The sequence below is a fragment of the Solanum stenotomum genome, chromosome 3, assembly GCF_019186545.1.
Source record: "Solanum stenotomum isolate F172 chromosome 3, ASM1918654v1, whole genome shotgun sequence".
Taxonomy (NCBI): Eukaryota; Viridiplantae; Streptophyta; class Magnoliopsida; order Solanales; family Solanaceae; genus Solanum; species Solanum stenotomum.
The window spans coordinates 55,923,631-55,938,471 of NC_064284.1; positions in this window are offsets into that span (position 1 = coordinate 55,923,631).

Below are 14,841 nucleotides of genomic sequence, written 5' to 3' on the forward strand. Positions count from 1 at the left end.
ATGATTAAACTCACTCTAAATAGAATTTAAACTAACAATTAGCAATACCCATAAACTAAATCAACCCAAAAGCTAAAAACAATTACCAAATTGATTATCCATCAACTAGGTAAGTGTAGATTCATCCTTACAATGCTAAAATTCAAAAAATCTCAACGACCCACTTCCAATTTCTCTATAGTGAAAACTTTAATTCTTTAAAGCTTAGGAAAAACTAGAGAAAACTGTCTCACCAGTTACAAACTCAATAATAAACTAAAAACATATGAGCTAAGATACTAAACTAAATGTTCAAAAATATAATGATAGTCGCCAAAAATATGCTGCGAAGAGTCACTCAGCGAAGTAAGTCAGGCTCGCCGAACCACTCAGCGAGCCGCCCTTTGTTCATTTCCATCGCCCTTTTGCCTTGGCATTCAGCATCCTAAAGGTCTGTAACTTTGAGCGATCCAACACTGCATCACAGAACCACTTGACGATCCTCCGACTGCTCCTTTCTCTAGCCAAATTAGTTCTTTTCTTCACGGATTGGCACACTGGAACTTTAGGTAGTCAAGTAGCCATTCGGTGACTCGCCAAGTGGACTTGGCGATCACCAACCTTGCCTTTCTTCATTCTTTCAACTCTCTTTGTTCCTTTTTGCAAATTAGTGTCCTTTCTTTACTCCTCAATCCATATACTTGGAAATCAAGAGTTTTACATCAGTTATTGGCACAAAATAAGCATTTGAGGACACTAAATCTATATAAATAAAGCCCTAAATGAGTCCAAATCTCGGACACATCAACACCCCCAACTTAAACTTTTGTTTGTCCTCAAGTAAAACTCATGTTTAGTAGTTCAAAAAGGATGTCTGAAACAGTGGTACAAAAGACTCAATCATGAATGCACACAACAAGACTCAACTTACTCATGCAAGCATCAATTGTGCACTCAAAGATTCAAGTTATGACTCACTATTATCAAAGATTTTCAAGTACACAATACTTGCTTCAAATGCAAGTTCAAGCTCAACAAAGGTACTAAAGTGCCCTCACAAAAAAGATGATTCCATATTCACACATAAAACAATTTATAGTTCCGGAATCACTTACAACTCTCTTACTCACAAAGCTGAACACATGCATGACTTCACCCATAGGTTTGCTCTTATTTTCCAATCAACATTCGCTTCAGCACACTCAAGATAAAAAAGGTCTTGTCTAGGCTTGTAACAGGGCTGATTGTAAAGGTATGATCATTTAGGCTCAATGGCTACTATCCTCATGAAAAGTGGTATGAACATCATTTTCCTTCCTTTTCTTCAACATTTTCACTCATGCTCAAAATTCACCCCAACATTCACTTCTCATGGAATACCGGACACCTCATTTCTTTTGCAACTTTCACAAATTTTTCATTTTTTTTCTTTTTCTTTCTTCTTTTCTTTCTCTTTTTTTTTTGTATGGAGGAGTTCCATCTTTTTCAAGTCCATGGATCAAGGTGGACTTCTTCACACTGCTTTATTTACCTTCTCTTTTCACCACACCCCAACTTAGGCTTTTTGGCTATTCAAACAAACCACATTTCATAAGGATTATGGGTGAATCGATAAAAAGGGGTTACAATTGCATCAAGTTTCTTCCAAGAAAAGGGTAAGGCTCAAATGGGTTCAAGCAAAGTTCACAGATCTCATAAGGTTAGCCACAAAAGAGGTATATTGTCAAAATACTTCACTTTTCAAAATTATTGCCTAAGATAATTTCAAGAGCTTGCATCACTTAGTCAATTGGACCAACGGGGCAAATTCTAGGTGTCATCACACAAGGTTCACAGTAAGCTCATCACATAAGGCATTGGCACCAATATCAAACAAGACTCCACACTTTTGCTAGTGTGCAATGTTCATCACAAGAGACTCATTCGATAATCGGCTAGACACAACGAGATGCAAAAAGTCCACATATTGTCTATGCAACTTCATTTGGCCTCAATGTAGCCGTGCATTCATTTTTATTTGATTAAGAGCACTATTCAAGTCATCGGTATTGATCATAACCGATACTCAAATTTGCACAAGAACAGCCACAATCACACACAAGAGGTGGCAACAGTTTTTAGAAGGGTCAAAAACCATTTGCATTCATAATGAGGAGCTATAAGCTCAAACATCCACAATACAATATCAAAACACAATTTAAACACAAAAACCCAATAATATATACAAAAGATGTAGTCATAAGAGGTAGGTATGGAAATACCTCACCCCACCACAAACAAATAATGCAGTTGTCCTCAAATACAAAAAAATAATAAAAAGTCAATAAAAATGACAGAGAGGGAGGTAAAGAAAGTTCATGTCTACACAATCGCTCCATCTGCCAGGGCATCAGTGCCTGGGGTCACCTCAGCAACACTGGCTCCACTAGGGCCTGCCATGGACGTCTCTATCAGCGATATTTGTATTACCAACTGTACAATCGTCGCCTGTAGGTCTGCAGGTCTCCATAGATGGTCTCCTCTTGCACCTCTAGCTGCTCCTCATCTGTCTCTTCCTCCAAATCCTCAGCTGCCACATCATCCATATGCGCATCTCCGGTGGTAGCCAGAGGCATCTCAGAACTACCCGGGATACCCTCAGTCTCAGCTGCCTCAAATAAAGAAGTGAAGTTTGTAGACTTTAGATAGTCCACATCCTTTCTCAAGTTTGCAACCTCGGCTTTCACAGTTGTCGTCACTGAAGTAACCCCATATCGACTCACACAAGTCCCTACTATCATCGTGAGAGCGTCAATAGATGTCCAAAGGGGTGTCAATACAGCTAGGATGGACCGCTTGATCATCCAAGGTACCGCGACCTCTAATCATGTAGCCCACACATCGGTAGAATGGGCTAAGTTCCCCATCTTCAGGATCATGGCCTGAGTAATCCTGGTGGGCTGGGAAGTAGTAGATAAACCAAAAACCTAGGAGGAAGTGGAAGCGGGAGTACCTGAAAGCCCAGAGGTCGGAGTAGGCAAAGATGCCTCTGTAGGTATCGACTCATCATCTATCTCCGGGGATATATCCACCGCAGCCACTCTCCTTCTGTCTGCCTCCTCCCGAGTGTACTCAGCCTCTATGCGTCGGATGTATCTGGAGGATGTAGGGGTGACCTCGATGTCCTTCTTCTCATCACGATGAACTCCAGCACGCCGGCACAGCTCTGTAATTAGGACAGGGAATGGAAGGGACGTCCAGCACCATTTTGACTAACGTTTCAAAGACACTTCATCTAGTTCTAAGTGTCAACGGTCGTTAATTAGTATAAAACCCAACTAAATGAGTTGGGGTCAAATTCAACAGGGAGCGGTACGTGTTTCAGATTCAATTGGGAAGCATGAACATGATTAAATCAGTCATAGGAATAAAAATTATTGAATAAAGACATCATTCAAATTTGGGGTGACACGAATGTCAAATGAGGGGTTTTGGTTGGAAATTATCAACTACAAGCAGTACCAAACAATATGAAATAACAATAACGAGATGGGTTCTTGGGATATGATTCGATTATAGGCCAATATAGACGAATGGGTAATTGCAACTATTAGAAAATTGCTCGATATTAGTGAGTAAGCTAGGCTATAGAGGTGATAAACTTTCTCTAGAACAATTTACTCCGAATCAAGTTGATTTCTCTTGAACATCAACAAGTATGCAAAATAAGAACATCCCACACCTTAGTCCATTCACTCTCTCAAGTTAAATGTCTGGGATTGGGTTTAGGATTCACTCTCTTGAGTTGAACCCAGATCAACCCAATACTCACAGACTATCAATCAATAAGTTTAGTTTTAAAACCTCTCTCTCAAGCAAGCAAAAAACACAAGGGTAGAAATGCATTTGCAACTACAATTCTTTAATTAAACCACAATTAATGATTGAACTCACTTCTAAATAGCATTTAACCTAACAATTAGCAATACCCATAAACTAAATAAGCTCATAATCACATAATCACACCCCAAGAATTGGGGTTTTAGCTAGACATCATAAAAAGGTAAAAACAGTTACCAAATTGATTATCCATCAACTGGGTAAGTGTAGATTCCTCCTTACAATGCTCCAATTCTAAGAATCTCAAAGACCCACTTCCAATTTCTCAAAAGTGAAAAACTTCAATTCAAAGTTGTCTCACTCGCTCAAAACTCAATAATAAACTAAAAAATATGAGCTAAGATGCTAAACTAAAGTTCAAAAATGTATTTATAGTTGCTAAAAATGTGCTACAAAGAGTCACTTGGCGGAGTAAGTCGGGATCGTCGAACCATTCGGCGAGCCGCCCTTTGGTCATTTCCATCGCCATTTTGCCTTGGCTTTCAGCATCCTCAAGGTCTGTAACTTTGGGCGATCCAACACTGCATCGCGGAACCACTAGGTGATCCACCGATTGCTCCTTTCTCTCGCCAACTTGGTTCTTTCCTTCAGGGCTTGGCACACTAGAACTTTAGGCGGTCAAGTAGCCATTCTGCTACTCGCCAAGTGGACTTGGTGATTACCAAGCTTGCCTTTCTTCATTCTTTCAGCACTCTTTGTTCTTTTTTGCAAATTAGTGTCCTTGCGTTGCCCCTCAATCAATATACCTGGAAATCAAGGGTTTTACATCAGTTATTGGCACAAAATAAGCATTTGAGGACACTAAATCTATACAAATAAAGCCCTAAATGAGTCTAAATCTTGGACTCATCAACACTTGATTCCATGTTAGAGCTCACATGGTCTATGTCGATTAAAGTTTAATCTCCCACAATAATGAACTAAGGTTATTTTCTAAAAGTGTCTCAAATGTGTTTTAAAGATGTTTAGCTTGCATTGACCGTGGTTATGACTTCTGTTTCTAACATGTTGTTTTATGATTTTTCTTGGTGATTGCATGTTATATAAATTCTTATTAGCATGATTTTACGACTCCTATGCATGGCTATAATACTTGGTACATTCCATGTACTAACACATACTTTTTCTTACATTGTTTCACTAATGTAGGGTCGACGCTTCTACCTCCCATACTCGTGGCTAGTAGTCCCTTATAGACGTTGAAGATTGGTGAGCCCTCATATTACGAAGACGGAGACTCTTTTATTACTTTCATGTATTTTCATTTCAGGTATTGTATGTGATGTGTGAGTTAAGTCTCATTCACTCCTTTGATGTAGTAGATGGCCTTGAGACTTATGTTTACACTTCTGCTACATTTTTTCAAACTCTTTTATTTGAAAAGCTACATTTAAAACTCTTTGTTTTATTATCTTGTATGATGTACGCTAAGTTGTTTGTGTAGGGCCTATTGGGGACTTATATGCCATGTCACATCTAAGGTGTACTTTGGGTTGTGACATTAATCCTGGGTTAGAGGACCAAGTGTATACTCTTCTAGCCACGGTTAAATGCCATAGCATATCGTCTTTTAGCCACGTTTTGAGGCCCTAATGTATCTTTTTTTAGCCAATAGTCGATGGCGTACCTTTTTAAGTCATGATTTGAGGCCCTGACACATCTCCATTAGTCTTTGTTAAATTTTGGGCATCACTTCTATTAGTCAGGTTCGAGTCTTGACTTGGTGACTCTATTTGATTCATGGAGTGCCTTTACTGCAGTTCAAGTTCGTGGATGGTTGTGGTAGTTCCTTATACTCTTAAACTTAACTAGTAGTTCCTTAGTTTTTTTTGTGTACTCATCGGACTTATGGGGGTCTATTTGGGTTATGTACTTTCATTTGTGCAAGAGTGTATACGTTCTAGGCTTATAGTAGTCTAGTTAGGTTAGAGTTTCCTATTATTTTATCATTGTCCTACCCTAGACTTGTGTGCTTTGTAGATAATTTTTTTGTTTCTGTTTCATTCTATGACCTCTAATTGCTTTGTTTTTATCTTTTCATTGTTCAATTTACTTTCCAAGCTCAGTCAGACTATGATGCCTAATGGGTACCTGTTGTTTTGGTACTCATACTGCACTCTTCATTTATTTTTGTGATAAAGATCCGAGCACCAGTCGCCAACGTTGAGTTGTGGTCGGCTGTGGGGATATTCGGAGATTGAGGGTCAACTTATAACATCCTGGTTTTTCCTATACGAGACACATCTTTTGTATACGAGACAAGTTTATATTTTTGGTCCACTTTTGAGGACTTGTTCTCTTTTTAGTAGCTAGACACTTGTGTCCACCGGATCATGGAATATAGTATGTTATACCCCATTTTAACTCGAGGTCAAAGAGTGTACAACAGATGGGTGATTCTTATGCTAATTTAAAGATTCGCCACCTAATTATTTTTAAAGGTGAATTAGGACACTTATTTTGCTAAAACGATGCTAAGTTAACTCTAAATTAAGGTTTGCTTAACTTATGTGATTCTAGGTAAGGGTTTTAACTATCTTAAAGGGAAAGGGTTAAGCATCTTTCAAGATTTGTTAAAAAATAATTTACCGGTCAAACTTAGGTTAATTAAAGGAAATTATGAAATACACTATTGAAAGGTTCAAGAAAATGTTAACATCTTATATAGTTATATCCAAATTTATCAAGTAAAAAGCATTAATGTATAAAATTTTAAAACGTGCTAACTTTACAAATGAAGACCCCCAACAAAGTGAGATAATACTTATCATAACTTTAAAACATTAAACTCGTTAAGACTTGATTTTAAAATAGGCTAAATGATCTAATGGACTCTTATACTTGTGTGTGTTTGTATTGTCGATCCTTCTACTTAATCATTACATACTAAACCCTAAAACTCAATCAAAAGATGATTTTGAAACCCCTCCTATCATGTGTGTAGATCACTCTGTCTTAAATAGATGACATGTCAAATCCACGTCATAATTATCTTTATTAACTATTTTTAAAAATTATTATTCAAAATAGTAAATAAAAGGTAAACTAATTCTTTCAAATAAAATCTATATTTCTCTCACCTTCCCTCTAGCTTCCCTCCAGCCCCCTCAACCCACAACCATGCAACACCATCCTCACAGCCACCATAACCATCACCTCCATTCTCTCTTCTGTTTTCTTTTTCTTCCATTTAAGTTGTTCTTCGTACAAAAGAAAAGGGTCATCGAAAATGAAAGTCTCTAAAGAAAATCTTAAATCTTTAAAATATACAACAACAAAAACATAATGACCAAGAAACCCAAAAAACTAGTTATAATAGTAGCTCGAATACTACCAATAGATAGAGGAGAGAATGAATTAGACAGATCGGAGATTAATTAGAATATAAAGTTTGATGTCGATTTGTGGGGAAGAAAGTGAGGATTAAGAAGAAATCAGAAATGGGTCGTTGTAAATTTTAGTGTGTCAACTTTGGAAGCACACACAAGAAAAGAGGGATAGATCTACTGAAGACGATGATAGTAAGGTATGATGGAAGAAAAAAGAGATTGGGGCATAGATGGGGTGAGGAGTTGATTGGAAAAGAGGATGATGGCTGAAAAATGTGGGGTGGGGGAGAAGAAGAAAACTCTTTTTTTATTTTTTTTATTTTTTTAAAAATCAATTATCTTATAATTTAAATATTTTTTAATTGAATGTGATCTTCACTTTCCTTTTAACGCGTGTAGTCACGCTTTTGTGCCAACTCAATTTTTTTAATGTCACATAAGCCTAATCAATGATCAGAGGAGTTTGATATATTATGTTTTACTGAGTATAAAGGTTCATTTGGTAAAGAATTAAGTTGAAGGGTTCATAATACAAACGCATACAAGTACAGGGGTCCATTAGACCATTTCACCTTTAAAATATGACATAAACATAAATATAAATGGAAAAAACATGTTATAAGTATTTCAAGAAAAGTACTATAAAATAAAATGACTTAATATTCAAACTTCACTAAATATATAAATATAAAGAACTATACTTATAATATGAATTAATGAAAGCAGAAATTTGGATCCTTGATTGTAAGATATGGTTTGTGATAAGTTTGAAAAAGTAAAGCCATAAGTTGAACCGCTTTTCATAGTATTGAACTAGAATCAAATTAAGCCATTTTTCTTTTGAAATACTAAAGAAATAAGTTAGAAAGAGAGAAATTGTTTACACATCCAAACCAAAATACGATAATATTTTTTTTAAAAATGATAAAATACTTAAGCCAAATGCCTCCATTATTAGTTCAAAATAAAAATGATTTGCCTAAAATATGATTATTAAAAAATAAGTCTTTTTTTTCAAAAATATATATTCTCAAGGATAAGGCAATGTATGGGAAATTAAATTTAGATTACTAATTCAAATATTTAGCTAAACAACATACTCTATGATTAACTAAATTTACTTAGTTCTAAGTTACCAATAGATATAACCTTGTCTTAAATTCATGAAATAAATTCACAACAAATCAATAAATCAAAGAACATAAAAGGCTAAGAATAAGAAATAATGAAGGGATGAAAAGGGACGTCATATGCACCCCAAGCATATCACTTATTTTTCTCTCTATCAGGTATGACTTAAGAATATAAAATAACGACTCCTTGCTCGGATAAAAGGTGATGTTGAGTCTTATTTCAAGACTGCATACGGATGTAAGAGTCTATTCCTAAGACTCTGTGTTCATTTGCTCCAAGTGCATACGCGAAAAGAAAAAAAATTAGAAAGATGAAGTCCGATCTTGAAAATGTACAGGGAAGGCTAACAAATAAAATCCAAAAATGAAATCAAACAGTCGGTTGGATTGCAGCATATCACCATAAGAAATAAACATGGAATATGCTTACCAAAAGGTTTCTCATAAGATATACAAATATGCAATACACACCGTAAGTATCATAATGTAACGACCGCTTTCTGTCATTATGAAAAAGCCAATGGGGAAGGAATTTGTGCCAAAAAACTTCTGAGTAGTAACTTGGAAATTTCTAGCCTAGGCCATACTTGGACGAAATCTGAGTCATGTAAGGTCAAGAAAAATCTGGTAATGAATAGGGGATCTAATTATGAACTTTATCACATGAGTGGATAGCCAATGCGTTAAGGGGCCTATACGGCTTTACGGGAATCAAATTCGGGCGAGTACAACTCTCGAAACTGATCTTGGCGTGAAAGGGTAGTTTTAGAACTTCCCGATTTGAAGGTGTGTTGTGAAATGGGAGATTGGAACTCAAATTCTGAGTTTTTGTCTCCGTGCAAGCCGCCGAGGTGGGATTAATTACTCCCACCAGGGCTGATTGGGGTTCGCCGTGGCGGGCAAGTCGCGAACTTAAGTCAGGAAAAACCCCAATTTTATTATTTTCTGAAAAACCTCGTTCTTAAGAACTAAGGGAAGACCCAGGGCGATTCTTGACAATTTTCCACGATTTCTAGCGCTAAAGGAAAGTTAATTACTCCTCTAATCCATATTTCGATTCCTAGAACTTAGAATCTTGGGTAATTATCGTTGGGGGAGGGTTTTGGCCTAAAGTTGATGGTGGAAAAAGCCCTAGTTGAAAATTAGGATCATGGGTTTCGTCTTGGGTTGATAAGATTGTTATAATTCAGGTAAATTAGACCTTGTTTATTGATCCTTGCATTAATTACTTGTTCATAGACCAAGAAAAGCTGAAAGACTTTGGAAAAGGAAGGCTCAGGTGTCATAGGAGTATTCAGGCTTAGTTTCTAGGTAGGTGATGGTTCAATTTCCTATTGTGTGATATATGATTGTTAATTACTTCATTGTCTGCATGCATGTATGTGAATGGGAGATGTGAATCAATCTAATAAAGTGATTAAGTGGGACCAATTATATGCCATGAACCTATTACTTGATTATATGAGTATAAGCATTGTTCATATTGGGTGTGATTGTGATTGTGGTTGTGCTGACTGGATCAGGTGTCACGTTTCGACACATATATTGGATAAGGTGTCACGTTTCGATACATATATTGGACCGGGTGTCACGTTTCGACACACTAACAGTTTGGGTGTGGGTTCCATGAGAGGACCACTTGTGATTATTGCGTTCATATCTAATTTTAGTTGAAATTGGGAAATTGTATATTGCTCCTAAAATTATAACTAAATTATGCAGTATGTATATGTATGTTTACTGTGTTGTAATTTCTTGTGTATATTATGCTTATGGGAGTAGCCGCATGATCCTACCAGTACACCATGGTTTCGTGTACCGACACTGCACTTGCTCTTTCTTTGTTGAGTATAGGGCATCTTTTGGCGGCTTCTGACAAACCTCAGTTAGGAGATTATTGATTGCGACTGGATTCAAGAGTGAGCCAGTTATTTCAGGCTTCCATGGATCCTCGTTTGGTTTAGTCCATTCTCTTTGGACTCAGACTATATGTTTAGAATTGTTATGTTTAGTTTCCGGGGTTGCACCCCCTTCTCTTAGACTTGTTAGTTAACAGAGTTTTGGTACAATGATTTTCAGTTCTAGGGTTTGAATTTCCGAAATAGTTGTTTGTTAGACCTTTCGAGTTTATGGGAACTCTGTATTTATTTAGTCATTTAAATCTGCTTCTGTAACTTTAAATGTTTAGTCGGTTGTAGTAATGGTTCTCCCACCGGAAGGTTAGTATGGATGCCAATCACGGCGGTCTGGGTCGTGACAAAGTAGGTATCAGAGCCCTAGGTTCGTTGATCTCATTGTACCAAAATGAGTCTAGTAGAGTCTTGCGGAACGGTATGGAGACGTCTGTACTTTTCTTCGAGAGGCTATAAGACTTTAGGAAATCTCTCTATCTTCTTCTTCTTTGGTGCTATGACTTGATTTCAACTGGTATTCGGTGATCTAAATTGGTATCTAATCTCTTACATTCTTCCGTCCCTTATTGGGTTCTGTGATGACTTGTACTAAGCATGAGATGTTGACGAAGTTTCTGAAGCTGAAGCCGCCTGTCTTCCATGGTTCTGAGAGTGGGGATGCCTATGAGTTCCCGAATATAAAGCAACATAATATATTTGTTGTAGCCTATAAGACCAAATTTTATGTTTTATCCAAATATGGTACTCCACTTTGCTTCAGTCTAAAGGAGCAAATTCGTCCCTTTGTGTAGAGATTAAGGTCAGATTTGCAGATTCAAGCTTATAGGTCGCTGCTTTAGCAAAATCTTTTCAAGAAGTGGTTGATTTTGTGATGGAGGTAGAAAAGGGTGAAGTCAAAAGACTTTGCTAAGGTGACGACATTCAAGAAGTTTTGTAAGGGACGACTAGATAATGAACACCATTACTTTGGAAAATGCATTTAGTATTGTTCTCATTATATGTATGGGTTGCTTAGTAAGTGGTAAAATTATGTTGCGACAATTGAGGTTAGAATCTCTACTATGATTTCCTAGATTTTGTGTATATCAAACAGGGTGATGATATGACTACTACAATAGCAGCGATGCTTACTTTTTAAGTTATTAAGTGTGTTACAATTGTGGAGAACCTAGACATATGAGGAGAGATTGTCCCCATCCGTGCCTGTCTGACCCCGTGCAGCAATAGACCAGAGCAGTGGTACCAGTGGGCAGCAGTAGTAATGGCAGAGAACGTCCACAAGGTAGGCGAGGAGGAAATCAGGGAGGCCGTGGGGGCTGGGGAAATGGTAATGCAAGTAGAGGACAAGTTCAGCCATGCAAGGAGGTTGCCCGTCAAGATGACAAGGCTCAGTTTTATGCTTTTCCGGGCAAGACCAAGGCTGATGTGTCTGATGCAGTGATCACAGGTACTATTCTTGTCTGTGACCGGATGGCTACTATTTTGTTTGATTCAGGTTCTACTTATTCATATGTGTTAGTTCAGTTTTCCTTGGGATTTGATGTGGTTTATGATATGCTTGATGCCCCCATCCATGTTTCTACACTAGTTGGAGAGTCTGTCATAGTCACACATGTGTATCGTGCTTATCCTGTCTTGTTTATGTGTTTTCAGACTTGGGCTGATTTGGTTATTTTTTATATGACTGACTTTGATATAATCTTAGGCATGACTTGGTTGTCCCCCTATTATGTTGTGCTTAACTGTAATACTAAGTTTGTGACTCTAGAGATCCTGGGTAGGGAAAAGTTAGTGGGAAAGGGTGTACAAGCCTAAGCCAACCAAGGTCATATCTTTCTTTCGGACTAGAAAACTGGTGGGATAGGGGTGTTTGGCATATTTGGATCATATTTGGGATGTTGAGGATGAGTCTCTCTCTATTGAGTCTATTATTATGGTGTCTGAATTCAAAGAAGTGTTTCCTACCGATTTGCCTGGTAGGCATCCGAATAGAGATATGGATTTCTGCATTGACTTGGAACTGGGAACTCGTCTCATCTTATAACACCCAAAAACTAGTAGGCTAAACTAGAGCTTTACGTAAGGGTTCTAGAGCTTGATGTGAGGGTTAGAGTCATAGATATGACCTCCTATACTTAGAATGGAGGGTTTAGGGTTAAATCGTCAAGGTACAACCCCCCAAGGACCTACCAAGGGTCCTTGAGGTGGACCCTAGGACTGCCCAAGAAAGCTACCTCAAAACAGTCCACTCACGAGGGGACCCACACCCCATAGGGTGGTCCACGCCTCGTGGGTCAGTGTCCCAAAAGTGGACTTGCAGACCACCACCCACGGAATACCAGCACTCCCCGTGGGTCCACCCACGGCCCATGGGTGAGGCAGTGAACTTCCTTAGACGATTAAGTTGGGGGTATTACGGAACTTTCCCAAATTAATTAGGAGTTAACTGGTGTCATTTTATTAGAGTTTAGACCGCCTATATAAAGTTATAAGACCCCTAAATTCATTGATCCTAGTCATTATTTCTAAACCCACCAAAAGAACCCAAATTCTCTCCAAGATATCCTCTCTCTAGAAAGAAGAAGAAGAGAATCAAGCTAGGTCAAATTCCTCCAATCTTCCAAGTTTTGTGAGGGCTTTGTATCCAAGGTATGGTAGCTTATTCATACATGGATTCTTCCATCCATGGAGCCTGCTAGAAATCCCCCAATTGTGAAGATGAAATTCCCAATTCAAGCTAAGGTTCCTTCCAATATTTTGGGTTGAGTTGAGTATAATTCCAATTGAGTGGATATTACTTGTTTATGATTGATTTAGTAGTGAATCATGTTATTATGATGATTTTACATGTTTTCCATGGCTAACCCTAGTTTAATTGATGAAATTGTAGGAATATGGGTTTATGCCTTGTGAAGGGAAATTGAGGATTTATAGATGATTTTCTACAATTGATGATATGTATAGTAATTGTTCAAGAATGAAATCATATAGACATGAATTGAATTAGTAAAATGTATATGTGATGGATCATGAATAGTAAAGCTTGAGATTGAACCTTTATGAGGATATATGACTAGAACTTCTTAAGAATGAAGCATGTGACTAGAATGCCTTGTGATCTAGGTATGTATGATGATTGTAAGAGGTAAAGCTTTGAGAGTAAGGCTTGTAGTCATGAATGTTGATTACTAGGGTTTTGATATTAAATCTGATATGATGAATTATGTATATTAAGGCTTAAAGAGTGAAGCTTATAGAATAATGGTAGACTACTGGATAGAGTTATTGTGGAACGACTTTACCCACATGACCTAGACTACGAGAGTATGAGATTATGCATGTTCTTATAGAACGTATGTAAATGCTTTATGAATACTGATTGAGAAACCATCCTCTCTTAAGGGTAGCTTACACTAGAATCATAAAATGCTTGCATGGTAGTTTGAGTATAAGACCTCATGGTAGCCTAGGATTGAGAAACCATCCTCTCCAAAGGGTAGCTTACACTAGCATCATAGAATGCTTGCATGGTATCATGACTTGGTTAGGCCAAACCACTTCATTGGTAGCTAGGATGGTGAAATAATACCCTTCCTTGTATAGCTTGGACTTGCATGATAGTATGTTATTCCTTTGGTAGCATGGTCTAGCCTATTATGGTGACTATTCCCTGATATCTTGGTCTAGTCTAATAAGGTGCTATTCCTTGGTAGTCTAGAAATGATAAATAGTGATCATTTAAGTATGATAGCCTAAGTGGTACAGTAACACCCCTCAAAATAAAGTAGGAAGAACTAGAGCTTCACATGTGTTTTGATGGAGTATGGTTGTCTCGAGTCGTGTTTAAAAGAGTTTCGTGAGTCAACATCAAGGCACGTGCTAGACTCTATGTTAAAAAGGTGTTTTTAAACTATGGTTTAAGGAAGAGGCATGTACCAAACCAAGGGGACAAGGCTTGCTCAACCTTGGCCAAGCTATTGCCCCACGACCATGGACCACTTCACGGCCAGTGGTCATGACCACGGCTCGTAAAAGTGGCCGTGAAGGTCACCTGGTGGCAAAGCTTGCAAGCCCTTTTAGCCAAGCCACTACCTCCAAGTTCACGAGCATCACCACGACGTGGTGTTGACCACGGATCGTGGGAGCTTCCGTGAACTTGACTTGGCCTTGGAGGGCTTGGCAAGTGAGGGAGGCTCACTGCCTCAAGGACCACGGTCACCACCACGAGCCGTGGTGCCCCTCACGACCCGTTTAGTTGGGCGTGGTCCCTGACGGGCTGCCTCAAGAGAAGGGTTTTTAAGTAATTTTGTTTTAATTGTTTATTATGTTGTGTTGATTTTAAATGGTTTATATGATAAATATATAAGGTTTTAAGTCTTTTAACAAGTCATTTACTCTCTTTTCCCATTTTAAATCCCAAAGTTCTTCTCTCTCAATATTTCTCTCTCAACTCAAGGAAGAAGGAGAAGTGAAACCTAGGGTTTTAGATTTCAATCTTTCTTCATCAAATTTTCGTGGGATTCATCAAGTCTAAGGTATGGTGACCCTTGATCCTTGATTATCCTTTCTTTCAAGGAGTCTATTCAAAAGGGTTTCAAAAGTCTTCAA